Source organism: Martes martes, assembly GCF_963455335.1.
Source record: "Martes martes genome assembly, chromosome: 3".
NCBI classification, from domain to species: Eukaryota; Metazoa; Chordata; class Mammalia; order Carnivora; family Mustelidae; genus Martes; species Martes martes.
The window spans coordinates 45369707-45381806 of NC_137890.1; the positions used below are offsets into that span (position 1 = coordinate 45369707).

Consider the following 12100-nt stretch of genomic DNA (forward strand, 5'->3'; position numbering starts at 1 on the left):
GTAAATTTATTTCACACTTAATTAGTAAAAAAGTTAGTTGTTTTTTTTTTTTTTAAACATTATTTATTTCATTTATTTGAAAGAGAGAGGGCAAGAGAGAGCACAGGTGAGAAGGGGGAGAAGTAGGCTTCCCGCTGAGCCAGGAGCCTAGTGCTGGGGCTTGGTCCCTTGGGATCATGGCCTGAGCCAAAGACAGACGCTCAACTGATTGAGCCACCCAGGTGCCCCTAAAAAATTACAGTTTTAAATTTTATTTTAAAGCTCTGGGTAGCTTGACCTTCATATTGTTTCTCAATGTGGTAGCAATAGAAAAACCAAATCTCCATGTTTAATTTTAAAATAAAATGGTATTTGATTCCCAGGCTGAAAATCTTAAGGATAGTCAAATGAATAAATTCACTGTGGCATTTCTAATGATGGTATTTGTGACGGTGATCTTCCTGATGACAGTCTTTGTGAATGGCTAGCACAGAACCCTGTTTTCTCTGGGCAGGAGGCAGACCTGGAGATTTGAGTGTGTGGTCCCTGTTGCGTAAGTCTCATTACCGGAGCTTCTGGAAAAAAGCCCCTCCTGACTCGTCGGGGCTTGTCAGAGAGCATAGGAATGGGAGTCTGGGATGTGTTGTCCACTCTGATGTGGACCCCGCTCCTTCAGTTTTTTTGATGTGTGCTCTAGATTCTTTTTGCTTATGCACCGTTGCTCTCATTTCCCTTCTCCTCTCATCTGGCTCCAGAGCTCCCATTTGCCACAAGCCCAAGGAAAAGCAAACTAAGAAGAAACTTTGTAGAGAAAAGCTGAACACTTACCTTATCTGAATTTTCCTTTGGTAGCCAGGTTACTTTTTACTCATACAGTATTTGTACAAATAGCACCCGGTTATCAGATTAATGAATTTGTATAGCATATTAGAGTTCATGTACAATTCTTAAAATTTCACTTAGGAAATGTAATAATCACATGTAAACATTATCGCCTAAATACTTCTTATGCTAATGTATACTTTTTTTTTCTTTTTAAAGATTTAATTTTTTAATTTGAGAATGAGAGGAAGTGAGAATGGGTTGGGGATGCATGGTGGGGGCGGGTATGGAGCAGGGAACTGGATGCGGGTTTCCATCCCAGAACCCTGGGATCATGACCTGAGCCAAAAGCAGACCCTTAACCGACTGAGCCACCCAGGTGCCCTTACTAATATGTACTTTTTGATCTAATAACACACATGTCCCTAGAATGGGAGGAGTGGTGTCTTGTGATGGAAGGACTAGAGTTGTGAGTTGCGCAGCTTGAATTTAAGCTCCGGCCCTTGGCATCCTGGCTCTGTGACTCGGGATCATGCCCCAGACCACTTCTATGCTTCAGTTCTCTCACTTGTAAGAGAAGGACAATATTTATCACTACCTCATTGTGGATGTGGGGATTACATAGATTAATGTATTTAAAATGTTTAGTTTATTTGCCATAAATGTTGAGTAAATGCTAGCCTTACAAAATAATTTTGTTAAATTAAAAACGAAGTCAGTGTAAAATGGAGGTTGAAGGGGATCTTCCTTTTTCAGAAATATTAGCTGTGTTGATATTAAAATTGTTACATAACTATAACTGAGCAGTTACACTCATGAACATAACCCAGATGAATGAAATGCGGGTTCTTACACATCCCCATACCCATATTGTTATAGCAGCTTTATTTGTCATAGACTCAAATTGGGAACAATCGAGATGTTCTTCAACAGGTGAATGGTTAAACTGTGGACACCCATACCGCAGAATACTTAGTATCAAAAAAGAATGAGCTATTGATACACCCAACAACTTACATGAATCTCCAGGGAATTACCTTTCTTGAAAAATGCCAGTCCTGAAGGGTGACACACTGGATGGTTCCGTTTATATAGTAGCCTTGAAAGAACCAAGTTTTAGAGATGGAGAACAGTTTAGTGGTCGCCACAGGTTTGGGATAAGGTCTGGGAAAGTAGTGGGTGTGGCCATAAGTAAATGGCAGCAGAGAGTTGTGTGTGGTGAAACAGTTGTGTATCTTGATTGTGGTGATGGCGGCAAATTTGTACATACAGCGAACTTGCACAGAACCTTACTTGGACACACAAATGAGCGTAAGGCTGCTGGAATCTGAATAAGCTCTTGTGCGTTGTACCAATTTCAATTTCTTGGTTTTAGTGTTACATTATAATTATGCAAGAAGTTACCATGGGGCAGAATTTTGCCAAGAGTACCTAGGACCTACCTGTAAGTTTTTTCTTTTTGCAACTTTCTGTGTATGTACAATTATTTCAGAATAAAAAGTTTAAAAAGACTTGGTAAAAGTGGGGTCCCAATTTGTTTGCAGCAGTATTATGGTCACTTAATATTTTAAAGCTCTGAAGAGGGGCACCTGGGTGGCTGTTGGTTAGGTGTCTGCCTTTGGCTTGGGTCGTGATCCCAGGGTTCTGGGATCAAGCCCTGTGTTGGGCTTCCCGCTTGGTGGGGAGCCTGCTTCCCCCTCTCCATCTGCCTCTTCCCTCTCCTAGTGCTCGCTCGCTTTGTCAAATAAATAGATAAATCTTAAAGCTTTGAGGAAAAGGGTAAAGAATGTCTTGTTAAGAACAAAGCCATGTTTCATCTAGACAAATAACATGATTGACTTATTAATTGAAAGATGGCAATTACAACCTTAAAATTTTTGGTAACATGTGTATGAAATTTGTTTTGGCTATTGAGGTAGCCATGTTTGGCAATGGCTAAACATTGAGGTAAACTTGTCTAACCTTGTATGATTATCATTGATTACCATATGAACCTGAAGGCAAACTACATGTATCAAAAACGTTCCTGGATATTTCTGTTGGTCAGTTACTCTCAATTTATTGAAGGTGCTACCATTTGGAAAATAGATATCTATAAAATTCTCTGAAAGAGAATGGCCAGTTAAAAATTGAGAATGGATTATTAGTTTATAGAAGACACTAAGACTTGAAATTAAAATATATTTAAAGATTTGATGTAATTTTGAAATGATTCCTTTTTATAATAGTTTTACTGAGATAAAATACACATATCATAAACGTTATCCATGAAAAGTGGACAGTCCTATAATTTTGTATAATTAGAGTTGTACAATCTTCTCCATAATCAAGAACATTCTCATTACCCCTAAAAGAATCTCCTCACCCCCTCTCCCAGTCCCTTCATTGTCACCTTGTAATACCCTCATTCCCTTTAGCTCTAGGCAACTGCCAATCCACTATCTCTATAAATTTTCATATTCTGGATTTTTGCTAAAAATCATACAATATAGGGTCTTTTCTGACTGGTGCTCTCAATATTTTCGGTGTTCGTTCTTGTTGAAATATGTATCACAACTTCATTTTTCCCCCTCCAAATATTGGGCTATTGTGTGGATATTCCACATTGTTTATCAGTTAGTTGTCAGTTGGTGGAATTGTGAGTTGTTTCTTTTTGCCTTTTATGGATAATGCTACCTGTGAATATTGGTGGAGATGATTTTATTTATTTATTTATTTATTTATTAAATGATTGTGTGTTTGCCGTATTTAGTGTTAAGGGAATAAGGACTGGGGGCATGGCTAGCCAACAACATTTCCCTTAGATAGTTGTTGAAGTCAACCATTTTCCTCAGTTCTTGAAAAATTTTACCAAGACATGGGTGGCTGCTTGTATTTGCTCTTTTGAAACTAATTGCCTTAGTTGTGAGTAATTACATTTTTTTATGTTTATGTTTTTTTATGTTATTTTCCAAAACACTAAAATGTCTTGATATGGGTTTTAAAGTTTAATTTTCATTGAAAAGTAAAAGTTCATTTTAGCATTACTTTTTTCATTTTTTTGATAAGTTCAGATTAAATTTCCATGTTCTTGATTATGAATAAATGATGGGAAGAATTTTTAAAAATTTTTTATTTTCCTACTCAACCTTTTTATTCTGGGTCTTTACTCTTGAAGGAAGGTTTCTCATTACTAAGCCTAAACTAGCAGGTGGAAAGCTTAAGTTAGGTGTTAAAGGTATTATTTTCCAGATAGCTAGTTAACTTAGGGAGTTCAGGGGTGGTGGGGAAGTAAGTAGATTGTCTTTCCTGGGACTGCTGGTTGTTCTCTCTTTCCTTTAAAAAAATTAAGCAACCCTTCTCTTTGAGTGCTTCTGAATTTTCTGTAAGTAAAGTATATTTTAGAGCTAACTGGTTATCAATTTTCCTATTAAGCTATTGTTCTAAGTGCCCATTTTACCATTACCTTTTATTTTGTATTTATTGAAATGTACTAGTCTGGCTGATATTAGCAAGTGACCAAATTAAAAATAAAACTTGTTTATTGTTGAATAAAAGAGAACCCTATTGTTTGCTTTTAAATTGGAGGAAATGGAAGATAGTAAAATTTAAAAAATTCTCATTGTTCTTTTATATATAACAAAGTACTGTATAACAAAGTACTTTTTCAAGGAGGATTGTTAGATTTTTTTTGAGTCTGATAATAATAATAAGATAATGTGACTGTCCATGTTTCTGGTAGAATTGAACATCCTTTCATTCCTCCTACTCATATGGTATAGTAAGACAGAAAAAAAAAAAAAAAAGCGAGTGTCAGAAATAACCTAAAATTATTTTCAGGCCTTAGAGAGTCTTTCCTCTCAGGAAAGAAAGTACTAATATAAATATCAGACTTAAATATATACTACTCTTCTCAAGTACATGAGAGAAGGGCTTTCAGAGTCAAACAGCATAATCCACTATGGGTAATTGAAGCAGGAAATGTACTGGGTACCTTAACAGAATTTTTGGCAGGCCTGGGGAGCTCCATGTGGATGATACTAGCTGGAAGTAATGTAGAAGTGCCAGACCACATCCGGGAATGTTCTAAGGGAAACTCCATGCCCAGCATTCTACACTGGTTAGCACGTGGCACACTAGGCCACATGGCTGTGTTTCTGCCACAGCAGCAAACCTTGCCTCACGCGGCTCAGACAATCACTTCTTCATGTTGGCTCAGTCTTCCTTACTAAAAGAGGGTCCAAAGAAGTGCGGGTGAGCCGGTCTCTAGTTTCAACCACGTGTTGAATTTATCTGTTATTTTCATTTTTTTCCTTTTATTTTTCTTTACTATGTGTGTCTTGTCTCTTCTCTTTTTAAAGCCATCCTTTGCTAGAGTATCAAACATGAGGTAGATTCTAAAGAGTTTGTCTAAACGCTTGGTGTTGGTCATGGAGCTGTTTGAGTTGTGGTAGATTTTTGTCAGGAAAGGAATCAGAGTGGGAATCCTGAAGTTCTTTGGGTGGACCTTTGCTTTTCTGTGCATTTGTTCTCAGGCCTGTGGTGATGGCATGCTATGTTTTCCTATGGTGTCTTCCTCTCAGTCCTTTTGGACCCATGGGAGGAAGTATCAAGAACATGATTTTTACGTCACCTGTTAGTCTGTCGTAGTTTTATGGGTGCTGTGAGAAGACATGGATCCCTCGGTCAACAACAAAGGACTTCATTACCCATAGCAACAGTAGTGTTTTGTATCAGCCTCGGTTTCCAGTTGCAGCAGGTTGTGCTTCAGGAGAGAAACCCTGAGTATAGGAAATTCAAGTCTTACATCATGGGCAGTACTTACTCTGATGGATGCAGGCCATGATGAAATCAGTTCAGTTTCTCTCAGAGTATTTAATTAAGGCTGTTGGTCAGCCAGACTCCAAGCAGCAGGTTGAGGCTAACCTGCAGTATGGACCCCAGCCAGGCCTTCCAGGTCCCAGATGGAATCAGCTGAACAAATCCCACAGACCACCAGGGTCTAACTTAGAACAACAGAATCTTAATTTTTTCTATTGATCTTTCCAGTTTGGCTGAGGTAGTCAGGTACAGAATGATGTATTAGTGATTGCACAGACTTCCCTTGGTTCAGCAAGAAGGAAATCCAGGACAATTTTTTTATCCATAACAACCCTAGTGAGTGAGCTGAAGCCAGGTGTTTTCCAGGGCCAGTGCGGTTATCAATTTTAATTTCAACTAAAATCAGGGACAGATATCTTACCTCATTTTCTAATTGGGCAACTCCCATCATGGAGATAAATGCCTGCAGGGTACACATATATAGTTAATTTTTTCTGCAGGACCAGTGGTAGCCTCAGTTTGGAGAGCCTTCATGGCTGTCTGAGGACTGCATGGTGTAGCGCTTGTGTTTGCTTAGACGCTTGAACATCTCTTAGAATCAGCTCTGAGGTGAAGGGCAGCATTTTTAGAGAGACAAGCAAGTTAACACCTGGCTGCTTCATAGCATATATAGTCTTGAAGGTCTACATGGTACTTCTGGAAGGAAAGTATTATTTGTAGTTATTGGGGTCCTCCAATGACCTTTATCGAACAGGCAGCTATTGGGTAATAGTGCTTTCACTGTGGCCTCCCTACTGGCTGATAAACTGTAGGATGCTCAGTTCAGGATAAAATTGAGGCCAATCCCTGCTTTTGGAGCATGTGAGAACTTGGTGGAGAGGCCAAGTTGTGCTATAGGAGAGAAACTCTTGAGTTTAGAAAACCTTAGTCTTTTATAGTGGGTTGTAATTCTACCTGCCTTTTGCTCCAAAGAGATATTATCTTTATTATTCTGGACATGAAGCATGCCTACCTATTTGCTATTCAAACATCCTCGAAAAGAACAATCAGAAGATGGCCCACCAGTGCCTCTACTTGCAATGCACCCAGAAATCTAAGAGACTCAGGGTGATTTGTCCAGTGGTGGGGAACAGACCACGAAACCTTCTCCTGTCAGCTTCTTGACTTTGCCTTCGGTCTGATCCTCTTGGTGTTTTTTTCCTACAGATTCATTGCACCTTGAAATAGCTGAATAGAATGAAACCTTCATTTATTTTGGTTCATGTGATACTACAGAGTATCTTCCCTACCTTAATTACTGACTAAAGGGACATTGGACAAGGGTGGTAGGTGATATCCTAGGACTCAGGGGACAGGGATGATTGGTATGTCTTTCTAGGATTCTCACAGTAGATACTGCTCTATCCTAGAAGGTATTTTTTAAAAAGACAAAAGGCAGAAATATAATCTAAGTCTTTGGTATCTCTAGAACTGTTATTAGAGGAATGTCAAATTTCAAACATATTCAGATACCTGGCATGCACGTGGTCTTAACAAATATCTCAAGGTTACATATTAAAGTGCATAAGGTGTTCACATTTAGAGAACAGGAAGAAAAAGTGAAAGTGTCCTGTTGAATATGAAGTTGCATTTATAATACTTATGAATCATACAACTTGAAAACGATATTCTTGCTGAAACTTGCTTTGTAGAGCAAGGCTGTGTTAATCTGGGTCTTCTGAGAAGGAAGAGATTTAGTATGCATGGCACTAGGGGGAAGGCCTTCTAGAGGGCCTGGAGAGGGCTGGGGGAGGTGAGGAGATGTCCAGCTCCCTGCAGACCTGATGCCAGGTGGAGGAGAGAAGGAAGGAGGGTTGAGGGAAGTGTCTTGGGCTGATGTGCACTTCCAGGAGAACTTGGCAGGTTTGTTTTGTCCTCAAGCCAAAGCCCCCTTGGCTTCCCATTTTAGTATTCTTGCTGTGTGTTCAGACATTGGCTGGGAAAGGCCCGTGGGGAGCGTGGCCTCAGCTCACCTGTTGTGATGGATTTCACAGGGTAGCAGCTGGGGCTGGGCTGTTGGTCATTTATACTCTCTGCAGCCAGAGATTGAGAATTGCATTCCCGTGGCTGCCGCAAAGACAGTTTTTCTTAAAAACAAAACCGAAACAAAACAAAACCTCTTCAATTTCTGTATTTCATTCAATTCAATAACAGAATAGATATTTGTAAAATTGATTGGGTTACATTTTCTTATGTCTCAGTAAGTAGGAACAATTACCTTTAATGGAGTTATAGTCACTGTACTTTGAAATTTGTTACTGGGCAATAATTGAGAAATATGACATTGAAACAAATTATAGGTTACAATGACTTTTTAGATATAGTCAACTTTATTTGCTTCTCTTTCTTTTTGTTTCCTGTACCCCTTCAATGCTCAAAATATTCCCAAGTTTAATTTTGCTTGAGACCAAAGGTCTTACTATAATGAATAGTCATATCTTAATTTATTATTTGTTTTTGTTTCAAATATCTCCACTTCCCCCTGCCCCACCAAATTACTAACCAAAGTTATTTTCAATTTCAAGTAACTTGTCCTCACTTGTAATGAAGAACCAAATAAAGAACAAAAATGGTAGAAAGTTTTTATATTTAGGACCAGTGTTGGGGCATCCCAGAAGGAAGCAGAGATCAGTTTGTTTTAATTCCTCTCTGTTTTGACTACTTCTGTTGAGGTTTTCATCAGTAGGATTAATATATCAATATAAATCCAAATGCTAAATGCATTGAAATGGACTGGTAAATAATATGCCATTAAAACTAAGACGTTAGAGAATCACAGTGGAATAATAGTCTAATGTGAACTCACGCTGTCCTAGGGAACACACATCTAAGCATAAATTTGTGGTGAAAATTTTTGTCTAGAACCTACAGCCAATTTTCTGAGCTGACATAATAAATTTCTTCACTTACGCTACAGTAGATCACCAGAAAGATAAACTTACCTCATGCTTCAAAGGTAACTGCACAGAGTTTCATAATTAAGCAGTCAATTAGTTAATTGTTCAGCGACTGCTGTGCATTGAGTTATACAAGAGCTATACAAGAAGTACGTTCCTGCCTGGGCCACCTGTGTGGATCAGTCGCTCAAGTGCCTGCCTTTGGCTTAGGTCATGATCCAGGGCCTTGGGATCTAACCCCACACATCCCCGTCCCTGCTCAGAGGGGAGCCTCCTTCTCTCTCTCCCTCTGCCCCTCTCCCTACTTGTGTTCTCTCTCTCTCTCTCAAATAAATAAATAAAATTTTTTTAAAAAGTATACTCCTGCCCTTAACAAGCTTATACTTGGGAATCTGAAGCTAGCTAATGTTTCATAAGTAAAATGCAGTAGGAGGAGTTCTAGCAAAATGCATGGGAGGACACAGAAGAAATGAATGCTGTCGCAGTGGGGAGTGTCTGAATAAATATTTAAAAATCTGTTTGTTTTTCCAATATTCCCATTCATATAAATTGTAGCTTTTTGAATTCTGCGCTTTATTTTCTGTGTTTGTATGGGAATTATGCAGTTACCTCATGCTCTGATTTGTTCTCTTACTGTGTCGATCATTTGCAGAATACTCAATTGGAAGTCTAAATAAAATTAAAAAGAACTTTACATCTGCTGATCTACTTTACTGTTTCTGTGTTTGTCTGCTTAATGTAGGCTGGTTAGTTTTTATTCTGAATTAACGCGTGTGCTTTTTAAATTCTTTGGAGTTTCTTTGCACTAGCGGCAAACTGTTTCTCTGTAAGCATCATTTACTCATTTTAACTTGATAAATATGGAATTTGATTGTACAAAGAGAAACAGATGATTTCTGCTGTGGGGTAGGGAAGATGAATAGCAGACTATGTTGTATCTTCCAGGCCCAGATAATAATTATTCACGGATTCTGATAGAATTTTTATGTAAGTACTTGACTGGTACTTGTTTATAGTGTGAATTTAGGTTATAAAACTGATATATTTTCAGTGTCGTATAGTCATCATTTTACTTGTAAAAACACCTACCTGTGTTCAGGATGAACACGTTGACCAAAGTGTGAGCTTTCTAAAGAATATTCTTGCGTTGGCTGTCAGATACCTTCTCTGTTCCTTCAGCACAGTCACTGAGAAAACATTTGCTCTGGTGGCCTTTGAACAAATTGGATGAGCTTTATGTTTGAGCCTCTAGGCATCACACCTGTTACGGTACCTTGAATTTTGTGCTTCGCTTTCATCTGAAAGGGTCAAAGGTTTTGCGTCAAAGTTTAAAAATGCATAAAGTGTTTATTTTTTCTCATCTTTGCATTGAGCCTGGTGACAGGGGTAAGTAAAATTGTGTACTGGAGGAAATTTAGGTGATGGGTATTCACAGATGAAGAAACCTGACTGTTTTCAAGGGCAGAAAGCTACTTTGCTGATGAAGTGTTGGAGATAGTGGCATGTTCCTTTCTTTGTCTTGCTCATTAACCTCTTTCTAGGTCTAATGATTTTTCTTTGATCATTTGCCTTGTTCCTGAGATTGCCTTTGACCAGATCTATTCCTCATATTGACTATCTTTGAGATTTCTGTTTACGGTTTATTTACTTTGCCCCCTGTTGTGTGTCTGTGCCTTCTAGTTTACTGCATTGCTGACATTTGTTGCACTATTTGTAATTACACTCTGGCTGCTCATTTTCCTTGGCTTGGTCTGTGGGCTTGGCGGGTCCTAGTCCTTGCAGTGCACCTTCTGTTTGCTGCTGCTCTTGAGGGAACCTTCAACTACCCTAAGCCCTAGATGGACACCAGTGCGCGTGAGCGCATGCATGCAGCACGCACGCATGCACACACCCTTCCAACTATAAGTTATGCTAAAGATACTTTTTCTCATGTGAGGTTCCTTCTTGATAATTGAGACAAGAATAACAAAATGAGCTTGCAGTATCTGCTTTCCAAATCATTAGAACTGAGTCCATGATTTAACACCTAAAGAGAAGTGTCATATATGCTGAGACTAAAGGTTAATAAGCAGCATTCCTAAAGTATAGATGAGTTTGGAGGAAAGAGAGTATTTTAGTGCCGATCATCTTGGTTGCATATGGTACATATGAGAAGGCAGGTGTTTTCCTACTTGGGACAACAACTCTGTCTCTTTATAGAAACTGTTTTTGTCAAGTCACCAATTGGCCTAATGCAGTGGTAATTTATTAGTCATCTTAGCTGACCTATTAGATCCTCTGACTCAGTTGATCATTATCTCTGTTGAGACTGTTTCCTCCCATAACTCCTGGGCACCCAAGTTTCCTTTTTCTTCTACCTCACTGATGCCTTTTAGCTTTATTTCCCCAGCCTTTAAAACAAAATCTGCAACTAAAATGTCCAATCAGCTGCTGTACCTCTTTTCTCTCTGCTACCATTGGGTGGTTCCACGTAAGACCGTGAGTTTTATGTGCAGTTGTTGTAGTCATGTTTTTCTTGAACCTGGGTCCCCTATAGCCAGTTTCCTTCTCCACTTTTTTCAATGCTGATCACTAAAGATATTTCTAACTTAACATCTCTAAAACGCAGCTCCCCTGATCTGTCTTCCCAAGCTTCTTTCTCCCATCTTAATGAATGATTTATTTTCCACCCTGATCAATGATAATCCCATCCTTCGAATTGCCCAGGCCAAAAACCTTGCAGCAGTCTTAACTTTTCATCTCTGAGAGTGATTTCTGTCTTTTTCCATAGCTGTATCCCTAGCACTTAGAAGTGCTTAGTGGGCACCAATAAAATAGGCTTAGAGGGAATGAAATGGTTGAGCAGGTACACAGGGAATTCTGTATTTTGATTTTCAAACATAGACGCTTTAAATTAGGATATTTCCAGGAGGGCAGAAGCTCTTAGTTTTCTTACCCTCATCTATTCCACAGGGAAGTACATTTTGTGATGCTGTTGGAACAATATTTTAAATGCAAATTAATAAAGATTATAAAGGTTACATCTTTGAAACCTCAAGCAGCATGGGAATTGTTTGTGATGAATATCACAGTGCCATTATTTCCTTGAGCTTTTGTTAATATCTCCAGCTGACACAGTCTAGGTACCCACTAACTAGGGTTTTTTTTTTTTTTTAAATGAATGAATGAGTCCTAATGTACGTCTATTTTTCATTTTTTAAATTTTTTTAGAAGAAATTGTGGTGGGGTCAGAGGGAGAGGGAAGAGAGAATCTTAAGCAGGCTCCATGCTCAGCAAGGAGCTGGATGTGGGGTTCTATCTCATGATCATGAGATCGTGACCGGAGCCCAAATCAGGAGTCAGACGTTTAACCAACTGAACCACACAGGTACCCCTCCTAATATACATTTCAATCTCAGAATTTTAAAAGCGGGATTTATCCTATTCTCTAAAACCTGTTTCTCTCCTTACATTTTATAGCTCTGTTAATGGTATTACCTCCTATTTAGTTGAAGAACAGAGGTGAGGAGGCTCTTCTGAATGCTTCTGAGTCAACCCCATGTCCACCCAGCAATTCTATCAGT

The 12100-nt window shown here is 38.8% G+C and overlaps 1 protein-coding gene across 4 annotated transcripts in view; it reads left to right on the top strand.

Moving 5' to 3' along the window:
* The window catches only part of DIAPH3 (diaphanous related formin 3), a gene marked incomplete at its 5' end in the record, with an annotated part of 496633 nt that overhangs the window by 156681 nt on the left and 327852 nt on the right, over positions 1-12100 (top strand). The gene's annotated exons all lie outside the window — the stretch shown is intronic.